This window comes from Ambystoma mexicanum, chromosome 8, assembly GCF_040938575.1.
Source record: "Ambystoma mexicanum isolate Mex_15411 chromosome 8, UKY_AmexF1_1, whole genome shotgun sequence".
In the NCBI taxonomy this organism is placed as follows: Eukaryota; Metazoa; Chordata; class Amphibia; order Caudata; family Ambystomatidae; genus Ambystoma; species Ambystoma mexicanum.
Window position 1 is genome coordinate 1,711,194,680 of NC_090929.1, and position 14,967 is coordinate 1,711,209,646.

The window sequence follows — 14,967 nt, forward strand, 5'->3', positions numbered from 1 at the left end:
AATAGATACAATCCTTTCTGGCCTTGGCTAATTTCTATAGGAAATTCATACCTTCCTTTTCCGAGATTATCCAACCAATAATTGCCTTATTGAAAAAAGATGTTCCCTTTCATTGGACCATGGCCCAAGAGAAAGCCTTCCAACAGTTAAAGTCTGAATTTACACAAGCTCCCATTCTTGCTCAGCCTGATGTTAATCGACCATTCATAGTGGAGACAGACACCTCCAATTACGCCATTGGAGCCGTCCTAAAACAGCAATTCAAGGATAGCTTGGAACACCCCATCGCCTACCTTTCTCGGACATTAACTCCGAGTGAAACCCATTACTCCGCCCTAGAGAAAGAGCTGCTAGCCATCCATCAAGCCTTCACAGAATGGCGCCATTTACTTCTAGGAGCCAAATTTCCGGTCCATGTCCGCCCGGATCATCGAAACCTACAAGTATTGCAAGCCCTGGAATGTCGGAATAGTCGCCAAGCTTGGTGGGCCTTCTTTTTTGCTCAATATCAGTTTCAGATTCACCATGTCCCTGGAACCCAAAATGTAATAGCTGATGCACTTTCTCGTCGTCCAGACTATGAACCTCCGGAGGATCGGACATATCCCAAGATGTTTCCTCACACCATCCTGCCTCTCCCCCACGCTATACAACATTTTTACACGCCCCCTCTTCCTCATCCTCGACGCCATGGGCATCTCATACACCAACTACGCCGACGACACACAAATCCTCATCACTCTCACAGGTAACTACAACACTGACTCCCTGGCCCTCACCAACCTTTACAATACCATTCAAGCCTGGATGGCAGACAACGGTCTAGGCCTCAACTCTGACAAGACGGAACTCCTCCGGGTAGTCTCTCCCGACACCCTAAAGAATCTAGATGCCCAATTCAGTCACTTCACCATTGATTCCATTAAAATTCCAGTCTCCGACTCTGTCAAAACCCTGGGAGTTTATCTGGATTCTAGCCTATCCATGGACAGACAAATCAATGCAATTGCCTCTGCAGCGGCATATCATGCCAAACTTATCAATGCTGTCAGACCCTTTGTCTCCAAAGAGAACTGCACTAACGTAGCCAGAGCCATCACCGGCTCTAGGCTAGACTACTGTAACGTACTCTTTCTAGGAACCTCTAAAAAAAACCTAGAGAGACTACAAGTAATACAAAAACAACACGCTCCGGGCAGCCCAAGGTATTGCAAAAAGAGAACACATCTCTGAGGCCAGAAAACTAGCCCACTGGCTCCCAATAAAAGAAAGGATATTATTCAAAGCCCTGACTTTGACCCACAAGTGCATCCACCTCACTGCGCCTGCATACCTCTCACAAAGGATACACCCTGTCTCCTCCACCAGGCCAACCAGATCACCCTACACCAACATGCTCTCACTGCCTCTAGTAAAAAAAGCAAAAGCGGGCGGATCCAGCTTCCCTTACCTTGCGCCCTCGCACTGGAATGCCCTACCACACACTATCCGTGGAGAGGCCTCCCTCACCACCTTCCGCAAAACGCTGAAGACTACCCTGTTCACATAAGGCTAGACATACTAGCATGATTACCCCATGTATATTGTATCATATGATCAAAAGCAATATCTGTAACAACAGTACGTCATCCTGCAACATTTACAATGTGTCAACAACCGCTATCTTACCTGCACCATCTAACTAAGTCATTGCAAGTAACAGCGCCTCAATGCCCCTGGGCTGTTTGTGCGCTATATAAATGTAAAAAATAAAATAAAATAAATAAATATTCGTAGCTCAATCAAACAACCTCCTGGAAGAGATTTGTATGCAAACTCAGACTTCAGAGCTTTTGAAAGGAATTTTAGAAAGGAATCAATGGAACTTGAGAGTCAAGGACGGATACTTATACAAAGATACCAATCTGGTCATTCCTGCTCAAAAATTACAACAAAGAATAATAAATCTCTGCCATGATACTCTTCATTCCGGTCATCGTGGTATTTCCAACACCCTCCATCTAATACAAAGACAATTTTGGTGGCCCAAGATGAAGACCGATGTACAACTGTATATTCAATCTTGCTCCGTCTGTAATCAGAACAAACATGATAACCAGAAACCAGCAGGTCTCTTATTACAGCCTACACCACCAACCAGACCTTGGGAAATCCTTGCTACAGACTTCATTGTGGAATTGCCGCCTTCTAGAGGTTATACCACTATCATGGTCACCATTGATCTATTCACTCATATGGCTCACTTTACCCCTCTGTATAAATTACCACCCTCCTCAGAACTTGCTGGTATTTTCCTGGAACACGTCTTCCGACAACATGGACTTCCTTCCAAGATCATATCGGACAGAGGACCCCAGTATATATCTCAATTCTGGAAACACCTCTGCAGGATACTAGGGATTCAACAAGCTCTCTCCTCGGGATATGATCCCCAAACCAACGGTGTCACAGAACGAGTAAATCAAACCCTTGAACGATATCTTTGTTGTTTCTCTACCAAAGTCCAGGATGATTGGTCACTTTTAGTACAAGTAGCCGAATTCGCTTACAATAATTCGAACCATTCGGCTGTTAAGACCAGCTCTTTCTTCTGCAGCCAAGGATTTCACCCTTCGGTCTTAACTTCTGTTCTTCCACACCCTACACCCGTTCCTACTGTCGATTCCTGGATTGAAACACTCATAAATTTGCAGAGAGAAGCCAAGGAACATCTCGAAAGAGCGCAAGTCCAAACCAAACACTATGGAGATTCAAGGAGAAGACCAGGGCCTTCATACTCCATTGGGGATAAAGTATGGCTATCCTCGAAACTTCTACCCCGACATCTCAGACCGAATAAGTTGGCTCCCGGGTATTATGGACCCTTCTCTATAAAAGAGATGATCAATCCGGTGGCCTTTCGACTCCAACTCCCGGATTCCTGGTAGAAGATACATCCAGTTTTTCACAAATCTCTGTTGAAGCCCTTCATCCAAACTACCCGGACTACTCTTAGACCTAGTCCTGTGCTTGTTAATGACCAGCTGAAATATGAAGTTTCTCGTATTTGTGGTTCCCGATATAGACAAGGCAAACTTCAATACCTGGTGGAATGGAAAGGTTATCCACCCAGCGAACGTACCTGGGAACCTGTCTCAAATTTGAACTCCCCCAGATTGCTCAGAAGGTTCCACCGAATTCATCCAGGTAAACCCGGTGGAACGGGTTTTAGAAGGGGGCATACTGTCATGATCCGTCGATCACGCCCTTTCTGGTCTTCCTGGTCCCTGGCACATCGGGGGTTACTCGCTGTAGTACACCCAACATGGCCGTATACACGGAACGCAGTCTATCGACCTTTACGTCCTATGCAGCACGTTCTATAAATTAGCCACTCCCCTGCGGTTCCGCGTGTCTCAACGCTACCGGTAGCTGTGGCCTGACATGCTCCGTAGTTCGTTCTCCTGAACTGTGTTGCTTCCTGGTTCCCGGACCTTCCTCCTTCTCCTTTCCTTCTAACTTCCTTGATCCTGTTTCTTCCGCATTCCGCGCAGACCGCCTCCATGTGCTGCCTCCATTCCAAGCTTCCTGGAGTTTCCTAGATCCCGGACGAAGAAGCTGAACGAATCGTGGAATCCGAAGACGGCCGAGCGGGCTTGTACAAGACCCGAACTGCTCGGAAGAAAACCCCGACAAAGGACTCCGCAAAACAGAGAAAACAGGTGAGAAAAGGGGAAACCTGTGACACTCTGGTGAGCCCAAAGCTTCTCTATACTCTGGAGATCACAAAGCTCCCCTGTTCTCTGGATATCCCAAACCTTCATTGTACTCTGGAGTGTCCTAAGCTTCTATATACTCTGGAGATCCCAAAGCTCTTCTATACTATGGAGATTCCAAACCTTCCCTGTACTCTGGACATCCCAAAGTTCCCTATATCCCTATCCTCTGGAGATCCCAAAGCTTTCCTATTTCCCTATCCTCTGGAGAACCCACAGCTTTCCTATATCCCTATACTCTGGAGAGTCCAAGGATTCCCTATATCCCTACACTCTGGAGATCCCAAAGCTTCCCTATCATCTGGAGATCCCAAACCTTCACTGTACTCTTGAGATTCCAAAGCTTCCCTATATCCGTATACTCTGGAGATCCAAAAGTTTCCCTTTATCCCGTAATTGGCAGAAGTGTTGTGTCATGTGGAGTGGAGCCGTGAGTCTTGTTTCACTCACTATTACTGTTGGAGGTGGAGTTACCAGAGAAAACACACAAAACATCAGAGCCAGCGTGGAGCGTGGCTCGGAAGTGGCATAAGTGGTCTGTCCTGGTCCATCGAGGGCAGAGAGAAGTGGAGAGAAGTCCATTTGCGGACGAAAATAAAGAAAACAAAGGTACTGCTGTGTGTTGTGTCCCTTTGGAGTATGCCCCCCCCCCCCGACAGCAAAGCAGGCTGATTTCACAATGGCTGCAGGGATAACTCCCTTTGAGCCATGTTTTCTTTTTGATCTCTAAGCCTAGCAGATAATTATATTGCTTAGCCTGCTAATAACTTAAAACCTCCTAAAACCCCGGAAACCACGCAAGCGATTGATGCGATTGGCACGTTGCTTAATACACCCCAATGAGCATGGTCGTCAGGCAAGGCTTGCAAAGTCAGTCATCGGGAGAATATGTCAATTTAGAGCCAGAGGAGCAGTGCCCGACCTCAACATCAAGGGAGGACCAATTGGTGTCAGCTCTAATGTCCAATTTAGGAGCCTCATCTAAACATCTGCTATGCTCCCAAGAAGAAGAAGATTTAGCAGCTCTTGAGGAGCATGAGGCAAAGCGCCTAGGAGCATGCCCCAAACGCCCAAAACTGAACCACAAAGCTCCCACAAAATTCAAGGACAGCTCATCCTCTTATCCTCAAACACGTCCAATTGCTGGGCAAACAATCAGAGAATACTTCAAGGTCCGAGATCCAGATATCATCATAAAACCAAGGGGAGTGTTATCAAAGGCAATCCTAGATGAGTCTCATATGCTCGATTTGAGTCGTCTGAATGAACACACCGATTCTATGGCTCTGCACTTCAGAGGATATCAAGGTGATAGTGTGTTTCAACCTACATGCAATCCATCAAGCCAGGGCTCACCTAGAGACTTAACTAATATTATCTACAGAGAGAATCTTCAAACCCCAGGGTCAAGATTTACAAATGATGAAATCTGTATCGACGAAAACTCTATCCATCGCACACCGAGAGAAGTCGATGAAAGGATTCACCTGACTTCTCCAACTTTGTCTGCTCTAAACATGGTCTTAAGCTCATTTGTCACATTGTACGGCAGCATTTGGGATGAGGTGAGAGCACGCACCTCCATGGTACTAGACATAAACATGCAAATTGAAGACTGGGGTCCTAGCAAAGGCAAGTATGCACCAGGTGGTCAAACAAAGGCCCCAATTGAATATCCATTGGTCAAAATGACATTGCACCCCCCAATGGTAATCCTATCAGACTCAGAGGAAGAACATGGAGACCCCCAAAGTCCTAATGACAAAGATATTGCCATCGTTGAAAGACCAAATGTTGCCGTCGAACTTCAGGCAGCTAAACCTCCAAAGGGCAACTCGGGCGTGACAGAGAAGAGGACAACAGATATCAAAAAAAGCACTAAAAGCAAGGTCCATTCAAACAAAGAAACCTAAGAACCAAAAAACAACGAGAAGGAAAAACGTGGCAGCACGAACATTAGTAAAGAAGGTGTTATTTGCAGGCTGTCAGGACTAAGGAAAAGCAGAAAGTATGAGCACGGAAATTCCGCGCCTCTGTCACCAGGGCCTGAAAGAAAAGAGTGTGATCATGAAATGGAAGAAAGCAGGAATGCAAATGTTGGTGGAATTGAAAGAATTGAAAGAACAAATGAAACCGAGGGTGGTCAGTCAAAAAACCGAAAACAAAATCTCGAACTGCAAAAATATCGAATCCAAAATCTCGAAAAACAAAAATCTCGAATTATTTATTTATTTAGTTATATGTGTTTTTGGGGTCAGGTAAGTAAAAAAAAGGGTTAAAATAAAAAAAAATAGAAAAAAAGAGGGGTTGGGGGGGAACCCCCCCATTTCGAGATAAAAACGTATTAAAAAAAAAATTCGAGATTTTTTTTTTCGAGATTTTGAACTCGAGATTTTTTTTTTCGAGATTTTGTATTTCGGTATTATCACTATAAACCGTTGAGAGGACCTCTTTCCAATTCATCTTGTGTTCCAGTGCTACCGCACCCTCTTCCACTAAACAGCCCAAATGTGCCACCAACATCAGACTTAAAAGAGTGCCTGGGTCCTCAAAGGGCCATCAGGCCAGGCACCGAAATGGACCGTCAAATGATAACAGCTTGTGATTGTTGTAAGAATACCTTGCTTACATTGAGTGATGCATGGAACCTCTTAGAAACAGCACTCATTGCAGGGAAATATACTCACAGAATCCCACACAGGATAGCGAGTCATATGCAAAGAGAAATCTCGCCAGCTTGAGAATTAACAGTGAATTCTCACTAGTGGGTGGCAATGTTTCCTACATGAATGCCACGTCTTGCACATGCCACCCAAGGCCTGCATATGAGCATAATAACAAAAGCACTTCATGTGCCCCGAGCCAGTCTGAAGAACCAAAAAGTGGTGGCGCCTCATTGGAGATAAAATCTCAACTGGTTACAGGACAGCAGTAGAAGGGTGCCCTCTACAAAACAGAAAAGAAACACATGTAGAGAAAAAACCTGTGTAGCAGATACACAGGAAACTGCGAGAGGCTCGAACAGCAATATAAACTTGGGGGGGAGGGCGTCTACCCAAACAGATGTGCACACCACAGTTGGTTGCGCATGGGGGCAGATGCAAGTTGAGAGACAAAAGCACATACTTGCTAAACGCTCAAAATAGAACTACAGTGACAAATGTCAACACATCACGGGACGAGGAGAAAGCTTGCACAAACGGACCCCAGGAAACAAATGGAGTAATTCAGGGAGAAGCTGGATTACATCATTTACTCACACAGGAACGAGGCCATTCCAAAACTCATGACCTAAAAATCATGATCACCTATTGCTCTGGACAAGACCATATGCTCTGTCTGAACAGACCAACAAATGCTGTCCTGATTCTTGGGGACATTCCCAACTTAGAAGCCCATGTATCTGCCGACATCAAGAAAAGCGAACTCCCTGGCAAGGACACAAACTGTTGTGTTCTCCATCTTAACTCAAGAATTGTGTTTGAACTCATCCTGTCAGAGAGAAAAAGAATAAGTGATCTGGGCTTCTTGACCGCCCCAATATATGAAGAAATAGCCAAAGAAGGGGAAATGAGAGAGCTGAGAGAAAAGGGGTACAATACCATATGAATGACACCCATGGGCGCATCCCCCCACCAAAAAAATCCCACTAACAAAACCAATTGGGCAACCGTTGTCTCTACCGTGTGGGATAATTCATGTTGGTAAACCCACGTTAGAACAGAAATGCAACAACACGATTTCGCCAGAAGGTGCAGAAATCAGAGATAACCAACAGTGTGCGGTAGGAACATAGAATATCAGAGGCTTTTCGCAAATGAACCCAGGACAATGGGATTTTAGCATCTATTAAGAACTATCCGATATTAGGTCTTCAGGTGACCAACGCTGTAGACCAACTCGTGTGGGAAGGGCATACAATAATCCAACAGAAGGCCATTAGATGGAAGGTGGGAGGCCATCAGGAGGCTTGTGCCCAATAATTAAACAAGGCCTCGGAATGACGGCTACTGTATTCTCTAATGAACACAGAGGAGTACTAGGAGTAAACGTAAGAATGCTAATTGAGAACGCAGAACAGGATATAGTGTTGGTGAACATATATTGGCAACCCGCCCACTGTGAACTTCCCATCACGATAGAGAGACTGGAGAGAAACATCTCCAAACTCCGAAATAATAATGGTCGGAGACTTGAATGCGCATTGCATTTCTCCACTTCAGGAATAATACACTTCACAAACCAACACACCCGACTCCTAATTGAATATGGCACTCATTGGAGGGACGTTCGGTGGTGCTGGGGTCTTATGGTCACCAATGTCCGAACGCAGGGAGACCTCCCCCTCATCCCACGTGGCACAGAGATAAATCAAGCTTAGTAGCATTACTCATGAACGTCATGTTGAAGTGGCCCAAGATGTCAGTCGCGATGCAAAAATCTAACTCCGAACCAAAGAAAGAACAGACTCTCATGGAATGCACGAAGTCTAGAAAACTTTGATAGTGTCATGAAAGATTTTTGGCACTCCACCACCTATCCACTCAAAATGAAGAGCTTGTCAGTGGTGACTTTTGCCCAGTTCTAATTGAAAAAAACACGACTGTTCAAAACGACAACTCAACTAAACTGTACTTCAACCGCTCTCATGTCTATATAAAAGAAATTCAAGAAAGGAAAACCCTCGTACATGAAATAATAAGGAATCTAAGGTTAGGGCACTCAAAAACAACGAGAGACATGAACAAATTCGAAAGGAAAAACAGTCACAAAAAAAATGGATTGAAAGCCATGAGCACCTCCTAATGCAAAAAGATGGGGAAAAAATGCTGAGCGCAGTTGCACAAAAATATAGTAAGAACGTCTGGAGTTTAGTCAACACCAGTACTAGACAGGTGCCCGTTGAAATCATGAACCCCATATCTGAAGAAGCATGGTGCACGCATTTTACAGAATTACATAAAAATGTGGATGGCAAATTCCAAAAGCTAAACAACGGTGAACCTTGGAACATAGACATAACCCGAGAATTTATACTTAAAATCATAAAATCTCCCTCAAATTCTTGAGGACCTAATTGCCTATGTAAGCTCAAGCTGAGAGATAGCCCAGAGGCGTGGGCTCTTCACACCTTAATTTAAAACGTCTCAGAGAGAAAGGCCATCCCTAACACTTGGTCCTCCTCGGTCATTGTCCCTATTTACAAGAAAGGTAGCAGATTGTATCCTGTGAGCTACCGCCCCATCGCCCTCCTTGATGAAGAGAGCAAAATATTCACCCGATGTTTATTGAAGAGTCTGGAAGAAGCCTCAATAGAACGACTGTCCTGATATCAAACAGGCTTCAGGAAGGGAACAGGGGCCGATGCCAGCGGATTATATATATAGTCGATGATTGAACAAGCATGCACCGGTGAGATTTATCCACTGTATGTAACTAGCATCAACCTTAGTCTAGCATTTGACAAAGTGGATAGAGCAAGGTTGTGGTCAAAGTTACTCGCCTGGAGAATTTGAACCCAGTTGCTCAATATTCAAATCCAATTGCATAACAACACACAGGTGAGACTGCGCCTAGGACTAAGTGATGAAGTTTCAAGACCGATAAACACAGATTGTGGTGTAAGACAGGGGTGCATTCTAGCAGCCTGCCTCTTCTACTTATATCTCTCAGATGTGGGGATGCTCTCGAGAAAGCCTCATTCATAGCCCCAAAAATAGCAGGAGAGCAGAGCGCGTGGGTCGCGTATGCTGATGACATATTGTTGTTAGATTGCACACCAATTGGCCTACAAAGACTACTCAACAGTTTTTCCGAATATGTAAAACGGAACTGCCTGTGAATGAATCCAACTAAATCAAATATACTATGCTACACTGGAAAAAAATTCAAGAAAGCTAATTTTGGTTGGAAAATTGATTTTTGAACAATAGTAGACACCCTGCGAATCAAATATCTTAGACCAACAGAATACAAGATGGGAAGGCAGCTTTGTGGGCAAGAGGTACCCAATACGTTGGACAAATGAAACATATTAAACGGAAATTCTGTCGATTCATCCACCAACCTCTCGTTCAATTCTACACCAGCAAAGTTGTTCCATCACTAATATATGGCTTGGAACTATATAGTCAACTTGATAAAATGGAATTGAATAGATTGGAAGGAATGATTTGGAAGAAGTGCTTTCGCTGCCCACCTGTGTTCCTTTATGTATCCTTCGCTTCGGATATGGACTGAATTCGAGTCTGTCGCTGGTCCAGATGAAGAAGCTGCTCCTACTTGGAAAGCTGAAGATAAATGCCCCGGATTCCCTGTGTGCTGCAATAGGAATACAAACGAGGACGGGACAGGATAACCATTCCACCTCTTTTCACAACAGTGTCAACATATAAGGAACACCCTCGACATAGCAACAGAGATGTTGCTTCTCCATCCAGAGAAAGTAAAAAGAAAAGTTTTAGATACAGACTGGGATAATGCATATGATGAGAGAGGAGTGTGTAAACTAACCAAAGAAATCAGCCTGGGGTGTAAAACAAGGGGCATATCACTGTTCTACCTGAGACAATGCCCAGAGTGGCGGTTTAGTGAATCATTTATGCAATTTCGCTTTAACTTGTTATACACAGGTGGGGTCCTACATCTTAGAGGCCAAGAAGAAGAAGCGACCTGTAGATTTTGCCAAGATCCTAATGAATCCCTAAAGCCCCTCATGATACTCTGCCCTGCCCTCCAGAATACTCGAGACAATGATGGTCATATGTGCTACAAGGCAGAACAACAAGGCAGATTATAAGAATTGTGCAATACTTGAAAAAAGCTAATATCATAGAATGAAATGAATTAGCAGATTTAAAAGAAATGTTAAATGTGTGCAATCACTCATGTATTCTTATCCTCATTTAATTAATAGAACGTGTTATGTTTATCTTAAATATAAGATTCAGACCTTTTTTCTTGTTTCTTCTTATTTTTCCTTATAATGTAAAACAAAAATGCATTTCTTTTTATCTTTTGTGGATGTATAAAGTTTTATATAAACTATTTTGCAATTAAAAAATAGATATACTTATACTCTGTAGATTCCAAAGCTTCCCTATATCCCTATATAGCTGTACTCCAGATATTCCAAAGCTTCCCTATCCTCTGGAGATCCCTAAGCTTCCCTATATCCCTATATACCTATACACCAGATATTCCAAAGCTTCCCTATCCTCTGGAGATCCCTAAGCTTCCCTATATACCTATATACCTATACACCAGATATTCCAAAGCTTCCCTATCCTCTGGAGATCCCTAAGCTTCCCTATATCCCTATATTCCTATACTCCAGATATTCCAAAGCTTCCCTATCCTCTGGAGATCCCTAAGCATCCCTATATCCCTATATACCTATACTCCAGATATTCCAAAGCTTCCCTATCCTCTGGAGATCCCTAAGCTTCCCTATATCCCTATATACCTATACTCCAGATATTCCAAAGCTTCCCTATCCCCTGGAGATCCCTAAGCTTCCCTATATCCCTATATACCTATACTCCAGATATTCCAAAGCTTCCCTATCCCCTGGAGATTCCTAAGCTTCCCTATATCCCTATATTCCTATACTCCAGATATTCCAAAGCTTCCCTATCCTCTGGAGATCCCTAAGCATCCCTATATCCCTATATACCTATACTCCAGATATGCCAAAGCTTCCCTATCCTCTGGAGATCCCTAAGCTTCTCTATATCCCTATATACCTATACTCCAGATATTCCAAAGCTTCCCTTGTCCCTGGAGATCCCTAAGCTTCCCTATATCCCTATATACCTATACTCCAGATATTCCAAAGCTTCCCTATCCCCTGGAGATCCCTAAGCTTCCCTATATCCCTATATACCTATACTCCAGATATTCCAAAGCTTCCCTATCCCCCGGAGATCCCTAAGCTTCCCTATATCCCTATATACCTATACTCCAGATATTCCAAAGTTTCCCTATCCTCTGGAGATCCCTAAGCTTCCCTATATCCCTATATACCTATACTCCAGATATTCCAAAGCTTCCCTATCATCTGGAGATCCCTAAGCTTCCCTATATCCCTATATACCTATACTCCAGATATTCCAAAGCTTCCCTATCCTCCGGAGATCCCTGAGCTTCCCTATATCCCTATATACCTATACTCCAGATATTCCAAAGTTTCCCTATCCTCTGGAGATCCCTAAGCTTCCCTATATACCTATATACCTATACTCCAGATATTCCAAAGCTTCCCTATCCTCTGGAGATCCCTAAGCTTCCCTATATCCCTATATTCCTATACTCCAGATATTCCAAAGCTTCCCTATCCTCTGGAGAGTGCTAAGCTTCCCTATATCCCTATATACCTATACTCCAGATATTCCAAAGCTTCTCTATCCTGTGGCGATCCCTAGGCTTCCCTATATCCCTATATACCTATACTCCAGATATTCCAAAGCTTCCCTATCCTCTGGAGATCCCTAGGCTTCCCTATATCCCTATATACATATACTCCAGATATTCCAAAGCTTCTCTATCCTGTGGCGATCCCAAACCTTTGTTGTACTCTGGAGATCCCACAGCGTCTCTGTACTCTTGAGATCTGATCCAATCCTTTGAACCTAAGCAGGGATCCACAGCCCTTCAGACATAATCGTTCCAGATATTACCATCTTTCAAGATCCAAGGGATTTCTGCCATTCTCGTGTTCAACACATTTACAAAGAGGAGGTTCCAAAACCACATCTTCAAAACTCTACCTGCTCCTTTTCCCCGTGCATGACTCCTGCTCCTTTTTCCCGTGCATGACTCCTGCTCCTTTTCCCCGTGCATGACTCCTGCTCCTTTTTCCCGTGCATGACTCCTGCTCCTTTTCCCCGTGCATGACTCCTGCTTTTTAGTTTTGGTTATTATAGGCATAAGCTACTGGATTGGAGTACAGATAGGAGGGCAATGGGCTGTAGGGAGTGGCAGGTGCCTTGTGTGTGCTAATTGGCTTTTACTCTCCCTCCCATTAATCACCGCAGTCATGTTAGTCCCTCCCTATGGCCATTGCCATCCACTACATGCAAGCCCTCCAGCAACAACACCACCTTCCCGGGAATCTCTTTGAGCTACATGTATCATGCATTAGTATCAAGCGTTGTGCAGCATAGGGTCTGCCCGTGTTATTTCTAAACAGTTTTATGAGAGTTAATGGTTTAATTGCAGCTGTAAATGAGCTCCTGTTGTAAAACAAATGTTAACTAGGTCTGCCTTCTGCCCTTTGATATACAGGCAATGTGGGTGTCCTCGCACATGCTCCTTGCATGGACGTGTGTGTGGGTTTGAGATTGACATGTTTCAGGCACTGACATCATATGGCCACGTGCTCACATCATGTTCAAGCTGTTGGCATGTTCCAGCGGTGCCTGGGACATGCTTATCCTATGTAAAAAAAAAAAAAAAGCACATACGGTGGACTTTGCCAATGACGGTTTCCCTTCCCACGCACCTTTCTTCACATACTCTGTACATCTTTTCCACTGTTACCGAATTGCATTTCCGAGAACATGTGTCATGAAAGCAGCGTGTGTTAATGTATGATCCATGGCATGACAGCAGCCGGGACTAAGGAGCAACCCTTCTATGAGCGGTGTGGCGGCAGCCAGGAGCCCTGCACACCGGCCCCAGGAACGGGACCACTGCCAGGGGTGAGCAGTGATACCCGCAAGCCTTGGCGAGCACCGCAAAGTGGTCACTCACCTCACTCAACCGAAGCAACCGTAGGACCACTTCATTTACAGGCCATATGTGTGCCCTCGCATCTGCTCTTTGCTTGCCTATTCCTTTATCACTCTTTGTACGGAACTTGCGCCAGTGGCCTTTTCATTGCGGTCAAATAATAATTTCAGTAGATCGTCGTTGGGCATTGATTTAGAGGAATGTTGACAGCTGCATCCCAAGAGCCCCCTTAACAGCCGGTCCATCGTTATGCTCTGCAAGGAGGTGCGACTCACTCCCAAAGTGAATAATATATGACTGTCTCTGTGCCCCTGTGAGGCGTGTGCAGCACCAGCTCCTGGAGAGCCGTCTTCCTGAGTAGGCCTGAGTGAAACTTTTCAGCATAAAGTGAAACGTGCTTTGTGTCACGTGAGTGCATTCACGTTTTGTAACTGAGCACACCGCCCAGTGCATAGGGCAGCGTCACACTGCGCAGTGCTGGAACTGGAAGGCTGGCTTCTCCTTTGAAGAAGAGGAGTACTCATACTAAGTGACCTAATTGACAGGGGTGAATGACAGCAGCAGGAGCTGGAAAATAGGTGTACTCGAAAAGAGAGACTACAATTCACAGCCAGAGCCTGGAAGCCAGGAAAGGGATGGGACATAACCAGAGTCACCCGTTTGCTAGGGTGACTAGAATACGTTAGAAACAATGATATCCGGCTAGTCCAGGGGATGGGTCACACGGTTTCTCTTATTCGGTTATGGGGGTTTTCCAGTGTGAATATTTCGGTGCTGTATGTTGATAACCTCAGGTGAATGGGGGTTTCCGGTGTGAATACTTTGGTGCTGTATCTTGATAACCTCAGGTGCATGGTGTTTTCCTGTGTGAATGTTTTGGTGCTGTATGTTGATAACCTCAGGTGCATTGGAGTTCCGTTGTGGATATTTTGGTGCTCTATGTTGATAACCTGAGGCGCATTGGAGGTTTCAGGTGTGGATATTTCGGTGATGTATGTTGATAACCTCAGATGAAAGGAGGTTTCCGGTGTGGATATTTTGGTGCTTTATGTTGAAAACCTGAGGCGCTTGGGGGTTTCCGGTGAGGATATTTCAGTGATGTATGTTGATAACCTCAGGTGCATAGGGTTTTCCGGTGTGGATATTTCGGTGCTGTATGTTGATAACCTCAGGTGCATGGTGGTTTCCGGTGTGAATATTTTGGTGCTGTATGTTGGTAACCTCAGGTGCTGGGGGGTTTCCGGTGTGGATATTTCAGTGCTGTATGTTGATAACCTCAGGTGAATGGGGGTTATTGTTGTGGATATGTTTGTGCTGTATGTTGGTAACCTCAGGTGCATGGGGTTTTCCTGTGTAAATATTTCGGTGCTGTATGTTGATAACCTCAGGTGCATTGGAGTTCCGTTGTGGATATTTTGGTGCTTTATGTTGATAACCTGAGGCGCATTGGAGGTTTCAGGTGTAGATATTTCAGTGATGT